The 9,301-nt window shown below is 40.4% G+C and overlaps 1 long non-coding RNA gene across 2 annotated transcripts; it reads right to left on the bottom strand.

Annotated features, from left to right (window-relative positions):
* Positions 1-4,141: 4,141 nt before the first annotated feature.
* LOC148184258 (uncharacterized) lies at positions 4,142-9,024 on the bottom strand. Of its 2 annotated transcripts, none has more exons than XR_015772564.1 (4): positions 8,441-9,024; positions 5,860-5,995; positions 5,190-5,237; positions 4,142-4,713 (listed from the first exon to the last, which is right to left on the bottom strand). It is a non-coding gene; the product is annotated as an uncharacterized LOC148184258 (long non-coding RNA). The 2 variants fall into 2 exon arrangements; XR_015772563.1 differs by having other exon boundaries at positions 5,860-5,992.
* Positions 9,025-9,301: the final 277 nt, after the last annotated feature.

Below are 9,301 nucleotides of genomic sequence, written 5' to 3'. Positions count from 1 at the left end.
CACACAGGAAATTCTGCATGTTCAAACACCACACTACTCAGGACATGTATTTTAATTGCTGGGTGAATGTCATAGGTGCAAGCCAAACTGCTGAAAGAGCAGCTGCAGTAGGGTTACCACAATGATATGGAAGCCTCAAATCCTATTGTTGAAAAAGGTTATTCATAAATTGCTTCGATGATAATTTCTGTCTATGAAGTTAACTAGGCTTTAAGGGGAAGAAAAAGAACATCTGATATTCTTTTTTACCCTTCTCAGCATTAACTCACTGACATAAAATGAGATACTTATTATACTTGCATTTTTTCCATTTTAAATCTGCCCATATTTCCCATCAATTCATAGCCATTCTTTATGGGTGGTGCTGTAAAACAGCCATCTCCTCACTGCTACTGCCACAGACCGAAGCATGCAGTCGTCTTTTGGTGGGGGTAGCTCAGTGAATCACAGAGGATCAACCCTGCTCTGCAGATAATAATTCAGGTTGGAAGGGACCTGAGTCCAGCATCTTGCTCAGTGTGGGGACAGCTGTGTGGTCAGACCAGCTTGCTCAGGGCTTTGTCCAGCTGGGTCTTGAAAGCTTTTGAGCATGGAGGCTGCACAGCCTCTCAGTCCAGCCTCGTCCATTGCCTTTGGTGAAGAAGTGGGGGTTTATCTCTCCAGAGAGGCAACCAGCAGTGAAGCAGTGGCTGAGGGCCATAAGTGAGACCATGGCTTTGGCATGTTTAAGAACCAAGGGGCCATGGAAATCTGTACATTCACACAGATGAATAAATTCAGTGCTTGAAATGTTTGCATGCCCTGGTACAGGACTGACTGTGCCACGACCACTGGCACTGCTTGGCCTGGGCCAACTAAAACTCTTCCAGATATATCCTGGCAGCTCAAACACCTGACAATTTGCATGCAAACACCTTGGTTTAGGGACCTGGATCTTACTAATGTAGATGTTGGCTGTTCCAGACCAAGTGGGCCCTGAGCCCAGGAGGCTCCCAAGCACCTTTCATCAGCTGATATATATTGAGCCCTTTTTTTTTTCCCCAATTCAGCTGGTTCACATGTAACTTTGTCCTGATCAATTTGTGCCTTCTCCACTTCTGATGATTTAAAAACTAAAAATTAGTTGCATGATATAGCACTTTTTTTTTTTTTTAAGGGTTCTCACTAATCTAACCAAACCACTTTGCCAGTGTGTGTTTATGAAGATGAAAGCTATTCTGTAGATAATTTTCCAGCTGATACAGTTTTGTCAAAGGCATGGATAAGCATCATTATGTAGAATTTCTTTCTTCATCTGTACAGTATCATTAAACTGATGACACCCAGGTTCATTCAGAGAGTTAGATTCTTTCCTCATGTATGAACATGATGTTCTGACAGAGCTAGAAAGTGTGAAAAAATGTGATGAAAGAACTGGCTGATAAGATAAAGAAAAGTGGCTTTCTCCAGTCAGACTTTTCAGAGGCACAGGAGACACCCATCTCTCATTAAGAATTAATGCCAATTAGCAAACCATCCCCATAGAGTGCCCTGCAAGCTTTACAAAGCAGGATTTTGCATTCCTGTGACTATAAAGCTCCATGTGTCAGTTGCAGGGCTCAGCAGGTTGGCCACCTCATGTGGCATTACTGGTTCCTGCAGCTGACCAGGACACAGCTGTACACCCCACAATGAAGACACCCCAAAAGTTTTAATCAGGTTAGTCCTTCTCCCCATGAGGTAGCAGAGCAAGGAACAGCCTGGAGCTGAAACCCACCCTTAGGAATAATTGAATCATAATATCCAGAGATATGAGAGAAACTCACAGTGAGATCAGAGTTTTTTTATTGCCTTAGTTTTGTTGCTATCATTCCACAGATGTGCTCAACCATGAAACACATAAACATGCAAGAGGAAAGACATATTTTGTCAGTAAACTTTATGTAAATGTAGCACAAATATGAACACATTAATGGGATAAAGGCTAACTGAAAACATGGTCAGCTTTTTTGTGGATAAAACAGCTGGTTTACTGTAATGCAAGATTTTGTGTCAAATATGTAGTTTTTAATTATGCCAATGAATTTTCTTTTTTTGAGAGGACTGGTGAAATTTTTTCCATATCACTACATGAGGAAGAGGAGTGAATTCCTAGCTTTCATTCATAACTGTGTGCCACCAGGAGCTGTGCAGTGAAATTGTGGGATGCAGAGATCCTCCCATCACCCTTGCCCAGGGGAGGAGCACAGTGGGCAGCAGCAGAACCCAACTGCACCCACAGAGACACTGCATCCTGCAGGAATAGGCCAGCTGGTCCTGCTTGGTTTCTTTCTCTCTTATTCCCCCCACTCTGTGAGCTCACCCTACCAAAGCAATCAAGGTCACAATAAAAAAGCCTTCATGGCACTTCAGTCCTGGGTAAGTATGCCATAGGCCTATAAATTGGCCCAGGCTGTTATCAGACAAACACAGATCTCCTAAGTACATAACACTTGCTTCTGTCTGCCTTCAAGGACTCTGCCAAATCTCTGCCTGCCTTGCCAGCTTACAGTGACAATTTACTGATTACATTAATGAAATATAAGAGGGCTCCATCAGTTCAGGAACAACTAGGGAACAGCAACTGCCTACAAAGACATTTTCTTTTTTCTTTCCCTGCAACAGATCAGTCAGGTTTGCATTATGGTGCCTGTTTCCATGGGCAGAAAGCTCAGACTGGGTAATGTCTGTCTCACAGGTTTTTAATCAGTCTCCTTGTGATTCCAGGAATCTCTATGTGCCAGGACAGATGTTTTTGCAGCCTTCATGATGGACAAAATCACATGTGTTGAAGGAGCGCTGAGACTTCAGCTCAGCCTTGTCAGAAAAGTTTCTAGGGCTGAACAAGATACTGATTTTATACTAAGATAAATAGTTTTCTAGAAACATCTCTATGTTTCTTCTCAGTAAACTAAGCACTCCTTGGGGTCTATGACTCTCAAGTTGCAGCTCTCCCTCTGAGGGAGACTGGAGGAGGAAGCACAGGGGGAAAATTGATCAACTCAATACAGGACAAAAAAGACAGTCTCTCTGCACTAACAATGGTGCAGCTTTTGAGTCAGTGATGCAAAAGCCCAGAAGAGAAGCAGAACACCAAACACCTCATTAATGTGGCCAAAAAGAAGTTTCAGCTTTGTTAACTGTAGATACTGCTACATCCTTAATATAACAGCTAGTTGTAAACAGAATATCCAGTCACACAAAACCCAGAAAAGTGCCACATACCCTGAATTTTATTTGTATCTGCTGCACATATTTTTTTCTGGAGTTTCAAAAAATGTTTTCTTCTGCCTACACAAAACCCACAGACTTCACTTTGCACTGGCAAAACAAAAGAGAAAAAAAACAAGGCCAGGAAAGAGCACCTAATTCTATTGTTCAAGTTTTGTCATGACACCATTTAAAATGACCTTTACATTTATATATAAACCCATTTGTTTACTTGCAAATGCATACAGAAAAATGAGACAGAAGTGTCTTTGTCCTTCCATCAACTACAAAGGGAGTTTAGATGGTGAGATCATCTGTCAACATCTCTCCCATAAATGTTTAAATATGGACAGAGGAGAGTGTCATTGATTATCTGGTTCCTTTATTCTGTAGATTGGAGAGTAGATGAATAGTGGTTTACCAGGAGCAGCAGGAACCCGGCAGTGAGCTGTCAGTCGCACCCAGTAAATGCAGAGCTGGAAAACTCCTCATGCTTGCTCAGCAAGTATCAGGGAAGACAGGGGTTGGTTTTTCTGGACACAGTATCCTTCCCTTTCCATCCTGAACTGCGTAATCTTTGTGTGCATTCATTTCTCTGAATTTTTAACTCTGTTATATAAATGGCAACTAATTAAAACAAAAGGACCACAAAAAGGAGTGGACCACTAAAACTCATAGAGGCCAGTGTGCAGACCTCATTGTCTTCAGAGGGCTCTGGAGCAGGGTCCTATGCCTTTAACTCTGTTTGAAGTGAGAAATGAATGCAAAGTGTTTTACCAAAATAAAAAAATTGCTTCCTATGCCAGTGTGAAAAAACTTCCAATTTGTGCCAGCTCAGGAAGTTCAGCTCTTTATGGGGGGAAAGAGCAACTTCTGTCCCTGAGATAAAACTGAACAGAAACTTGTCATGGAAGACTTTCCAACTATTTATTAAAAGCATACAGCACTGATATAATATTATTCAATTCCAAAACATTGTTTCACCAGCCTTCCACACCTTTTGGTTCTGTTTTGTTTTCCAGGATTGGGCTTTTCCTTGCTTTTTTCTTACAGTGGTATTTTTTGGAGGCTGGTTTCCTTCCTGCTATAGCACTCCTAAACTACAGAGGCTGCCTTCTGGAACATCAGACCTCACAAATGCCATTTTCATCTCCACTGGAGAATGACACCAGTATTCACGAAGTTTACATTCCTTGGAAACATCAAGAGTGATGCTGGACAAGTCTGCAGAGGAAACTGAGACTAGGGATGAGGTTTATATCTTCCTCTTGTGAGGTCAGTATTCACTCCTTACAGGGGATTTCTCAGAATTAGGACTACAAATAGGTTGGCAGAATATCTGTGCTGTCTTGGAGTTTTATGGCAGCATTATCCACCAATAAACCTACAGGCCAGAATGTGCAAGTCAGAGTATTCAGGCTGCTTATATGAAGGCTTCAACTTCAATTTTGTTCATCCTCAGTTTGCCCATCTGAAACAAAATGTCTGAGAAGAAAGAAACTGGAAATGTAATCTGTAGAGATATTTTAGGTACAGAAGCCCTAACTATGAAACAATCCAGTTTTCCTTTTATATTATATGCTTTCACATACCCTCCAATTTCTTGAACTACATCTATTTAACAGTTTTTACCACATCAGAAAACACTTTTAAAATACTGATTAAAAAAAAAGCAGCTTCGTCTAATAGAGTTGTTCTGGCCACCACAGAAAGAGCAATTTTTCTGTTATTACTTCCACTGCATTCCCCCCTCCGCCCCCAAAACCCACAGTGGGATCAATGCATGCTGAAATGCCATGTAGCTTATAAAGCACAGACACAGAACAAGCAACGGCAAAGAAAAAAGGGAGTGAGGATCTATTTGAAGAGAAGGAGGTCATAAAATCATTGGCTCTGCAGCTCAGAGATGCAGCAACAGGTTTTGCTGCAGCAACCCAAAGCTCCCAAGAGACCTGGAGTACCTGAAGGTCTGTGTGGAATGATGCTGATTGCTGGTAATTTTTGTGTTCCTGAAAAAGATACAGCACAGGAACTATGCATTGCTACTGAGCTGATTGAGGTATCATTACTTTATCTAAATATACCAAATATGAATTTATTAAATAAATAGTTAATATTATTAAAGATAAGTATTTCACTATTTCTAATCCTAAGAATTTACAAAAATCACAGGGTTTTCTGGAAGAAAAAATAATATTTGAAACTCTGAGATTATTTTTTTTTAAAGGTGCTGGGATCTTTTTATACTTTTTTCTGATGTTGGATTTCATATTTCCAGCTTCTCTGTACTATCAGGAATTGTTAAGTGATGAAAGCTGCAATTCTGCTTTCAGAACAAGGTTCCTTTCACAGGATATGCAGAAAACCATCAAGTGTAAAAGCATAACGCTCAAAAACACTGAATATTTTTAGTTGCTTTTTTTCAAGTGTTCATTGTAGGGTTTTCAATTTTTATTGTATTTTGCTTTAGCCAACCTCTAAAATGTTCCTGAATTGCATGCCATTGTTTCTTCCTCTCTATATTTTTAACCAGAAAGCTGATCTCTCTTTGGGTTTTACTCAGGAAGGACAGATGCCTCCAGGAAACAGTTGACTTAGGGAGAGTTATATGGAAATTGCATAATTACTTACAAGTGAGGGGAAGAAAGCACACAAATCATCTTCTCTGCAGTCATAGTTTTGTCAAAAGTCAACCAAGGGAACAATTTCAAATTGCCATCTGTCTTTGTCACTACCTCTGCCTCAGAAGCAGATCAAAGACTGCCTGCTGGGGAGAATATACAGCAAAAGGGTTAACCCTCCTAATATGATTACTAATAATAAATAATTCATTGCTACTGTAATGCAAAATGAAAGAGGCTAAAACCAGAGCAGCACATGGCAATCCCACTGTTTGGAGTTTGGCTTGTTCAGGAAGTCATGAGGACTAAAGCCTCGAGCAGGAGGCTGAGCTATCATGTGCCAATGGACCCCAACCACCAAAGCTACTGCTGAGCATCTTCATTAGCACATTCACAAAAGGTGAATTTTACCTGCTCAGAATAAACAACCTTTTGCTGTGCATGAGGTCACACACTCACTGGCAGAAGCTTGCAATAAATCTTGGGCAGTTAACTAAATGACAATTGCTGTGTATAAAGGATTTTTTAGAAATAAAATCGACATTTAGAAGAGTAAATACATTACAAGGTGCTTAAAGTTAAGCATCCTTTAAGAAGGAAATAATCATGGTTTCAGTCTTCCTGCCCATAGAATGGGGGTAACATTACATAGCCATTTTCTAAATTACTACAGGATGTTAAGATGGGAGTCTCTGCATTAGAGCATGATAGTGTTATTTTCAATTTCTTTCTATACACTATTACTATCTACACTGCTGCAGAGTCAGGTCTGTTTTAAAAAAAAATAAAGGAGTCTGAGTGATCAAGCACACATTACAGCTGCACCACTGGGTCAGTAAGTGAGAAGTTAAAATAAGAAGTTCATTCAATAAAATATTGATTCTGGAAACAGATTACAGGAAATCATACCATACCACTAACTTAATTTATGGGTATTTATATTACAGGAATTATACCAATATATCAAACACAGTGCCTTCAACCTGAGTTCAAAAGAGAATTTTATCTCTAAGCTTTAACAGCAGGGCTGAAAATAATTCAGATTATATGGGCAGCATTTTAGCAGCCCATTTTCATCTTCTTTAAAAGCAACATTCTAACGCATGATGGTTAAGGATCAAGTTGGGATTATGAGGAAAATGTTAAACATATACCAAGTAATACATCTGTTTTGAATAAAAGATGTATAGAGTTCCAATTCATTTTTTTCAATTCTTTGCTGTATGTGTTGTAGCTGCTAAGTGAAACCATGCATCAGATAAATACATCACTTCAGCAACGGTTTGCTAATCAGTTGTCTGATGTTCTGAAATATGTGGATTAAAATTACTTGGGGTAAAGGCTTTTTCAGTTTGGAAAACTGTTTCATGTTCTGTTGTGGTTCATTCTTCCATCTCTGAGCTTCTAGGATGTGCTATTGTCTCCAGACTGGTGCTAGACCATTCCCTCCATGGTAGGAAAGCAGCAGGCCTTACACCATGTTCCCTACCCATTTCCAAACACCGGTGTGAGGGAAAGGCATATTTGCTGGCCTGTCAGTCTCTGGCCAACAAACAGGTTGCTCCCTATAAGAGAATCACTAAAATATTCTGTTTGATTGCTGTATCTTATGATTTGGATATTGTTTTGAAGCAACTGATTTTTCTGAAGGTTAATTTAGAAGTTCTGAGACAGGGATTGTTTTAATTGTTTTTCTTCAATTGTAATAGGAAACTGGAAGCTTGCTATAGCATACAGTTTGTCAAAATTACTGTGTTTGACTCACTAAGACTTTCATTTCAGTCATGTCAGAACTTCACATTTATATGGATTTTTAATAGCCACCTTATCAAATCTGCTTGATAACAATAATTAGCATGACTAGTTCCTAATATTCAACCAAAAATACTTTTAATATTTCATTACAAGAGAAAACGGGTGCATGTAGACTCCACATGTGCTGGGCTACAGCTACAGTTCCTCCAGAATTCTGGAAGCAGTCCTCCTCTTTTCCCATTCTTAGTATCCTCCCTACCTGGAGCCTTGCCTCCTTCTTTTAGAGCAGCTGAAAAAAAGCAACTTCCTCATGGAGCAGAGAAGGAGGACATTTAGGTTTTTATTTTCTGATGAGGGGAAAATAACAGCAGAAACAGCTGCCATACAAAGGCCAAGTGTTTAAGATCAGTGCTCTGGTACTTGTCTCACCCAGCCTTCAAACACCTTTACTCATGAACCAGAGATATTCTCCAAGTATTGAGTAATTTAAACTCTATTTGATACCCTCTATGTCTCATACTGCAGAAAAAAGTGAACAATCACTCCCTCTTCACCTTCTTCACTCCACTAACTCCTATTGTGTCATTGTCCAGAGACATTTTTTCCATGCTAAAGGACTTTGGGCAATTAATTTTGGTCAAAGACCATCAGTGATGTTTCTTTGTCTGCCACTGCTGCAACCCATCCAAGCTTTCTCACATTCATCTAAGAAAGAAAGTAATCAAACAAGCCCACATACACTAAAGAGTCCTGAAGCTGTTGGCCCCCATGAACTCAACCATTCCTATATCAAGAGGTATCAGAGACAGAAAGCTTAGTAAAAACACAGTCATCACCTGTTACTCAGACTGATCCTGGGCTGACCTTGGAATATTTCCTCACTGCTGTAATTCTCTGTGGTTTTCTGATAACCCAAGGCAGATGCATGTGATGACAGAGGAAACACTTTGAACCTGATATAGTGCTGGGTTATGGTTTTGTGCAGTCCTCTTGCTGTGACTGAAGCAGGCAGAGAGTTCTTACTGTAGTATCTGCTGAGGACTAGAGGCATTTACAGTCCCACTAGGATCTGCCTGAACACCCAGCTCCTTTCTACTACACAGAGCAATCCTCCTGGTTCAGATTCTTTAGCATTTATCTGCCAGTGCAAAGGCAAATGCTTGGTGTTTTTGAGGCAAAGACAATCTAGTCACATCATCAGATGCTCCTGCACGCAGTGGAAACTGGCACACACAGGAAATGTATCTTCCAGCAGGGAAAAATGGATTTATGGAGTAGGAGGTTTTCAAAGGGGCTCCCACAGTCCAAAGGGACACCTACTAGCAATGACTCTCAGTATCTTTGTCTCCCCTTTGTTCTCACCCCAGGGCTGTGTCTGCAGGTACAGTCCCTGTGAGCATTACAGAGCCACAACAGCAGAGCTCTGCAGCAGAGAGCAAATGTTTGTCAGCTGAAAGAGATTTTATGCCATTGTAGTTACACCAGGCTCTAAACCCAATAGGTTAATCTGGCTGCAGCCTTTTCCTGGCAGCACAGCTGTGTCCACACCAGGAACTTTGTTGGCTGAGCTCCACGGGGCAGGTGGGACTTATTTTATTTTCAGATCCAGGCTAACATCAGCGTGTGAGCAGAATTTTCTAATGTAGGCCTGTAAGAAATATTTCTGATCTAAAAAGCTCTGTTACCTCTGCACATAG

This window comes from Pseudopodoces humilis, chromosome 5 (assembly GCF_049639895.1).
Source record: "Pseudopodoces humilis isolate 2021_Gansu_Grassland_sample_001 chromosome 5, ASM4963989v1, whole genome shotgun sequence".
NCBI lineage: Eukaryota > Metazoa > Chordata > Aves > Passeriformes > Paridae > Pseudopodoces > Pseudopodoces humilis.
This window is presented reverse-complemented; position numbering and strand designations above follow the sequence as displayed.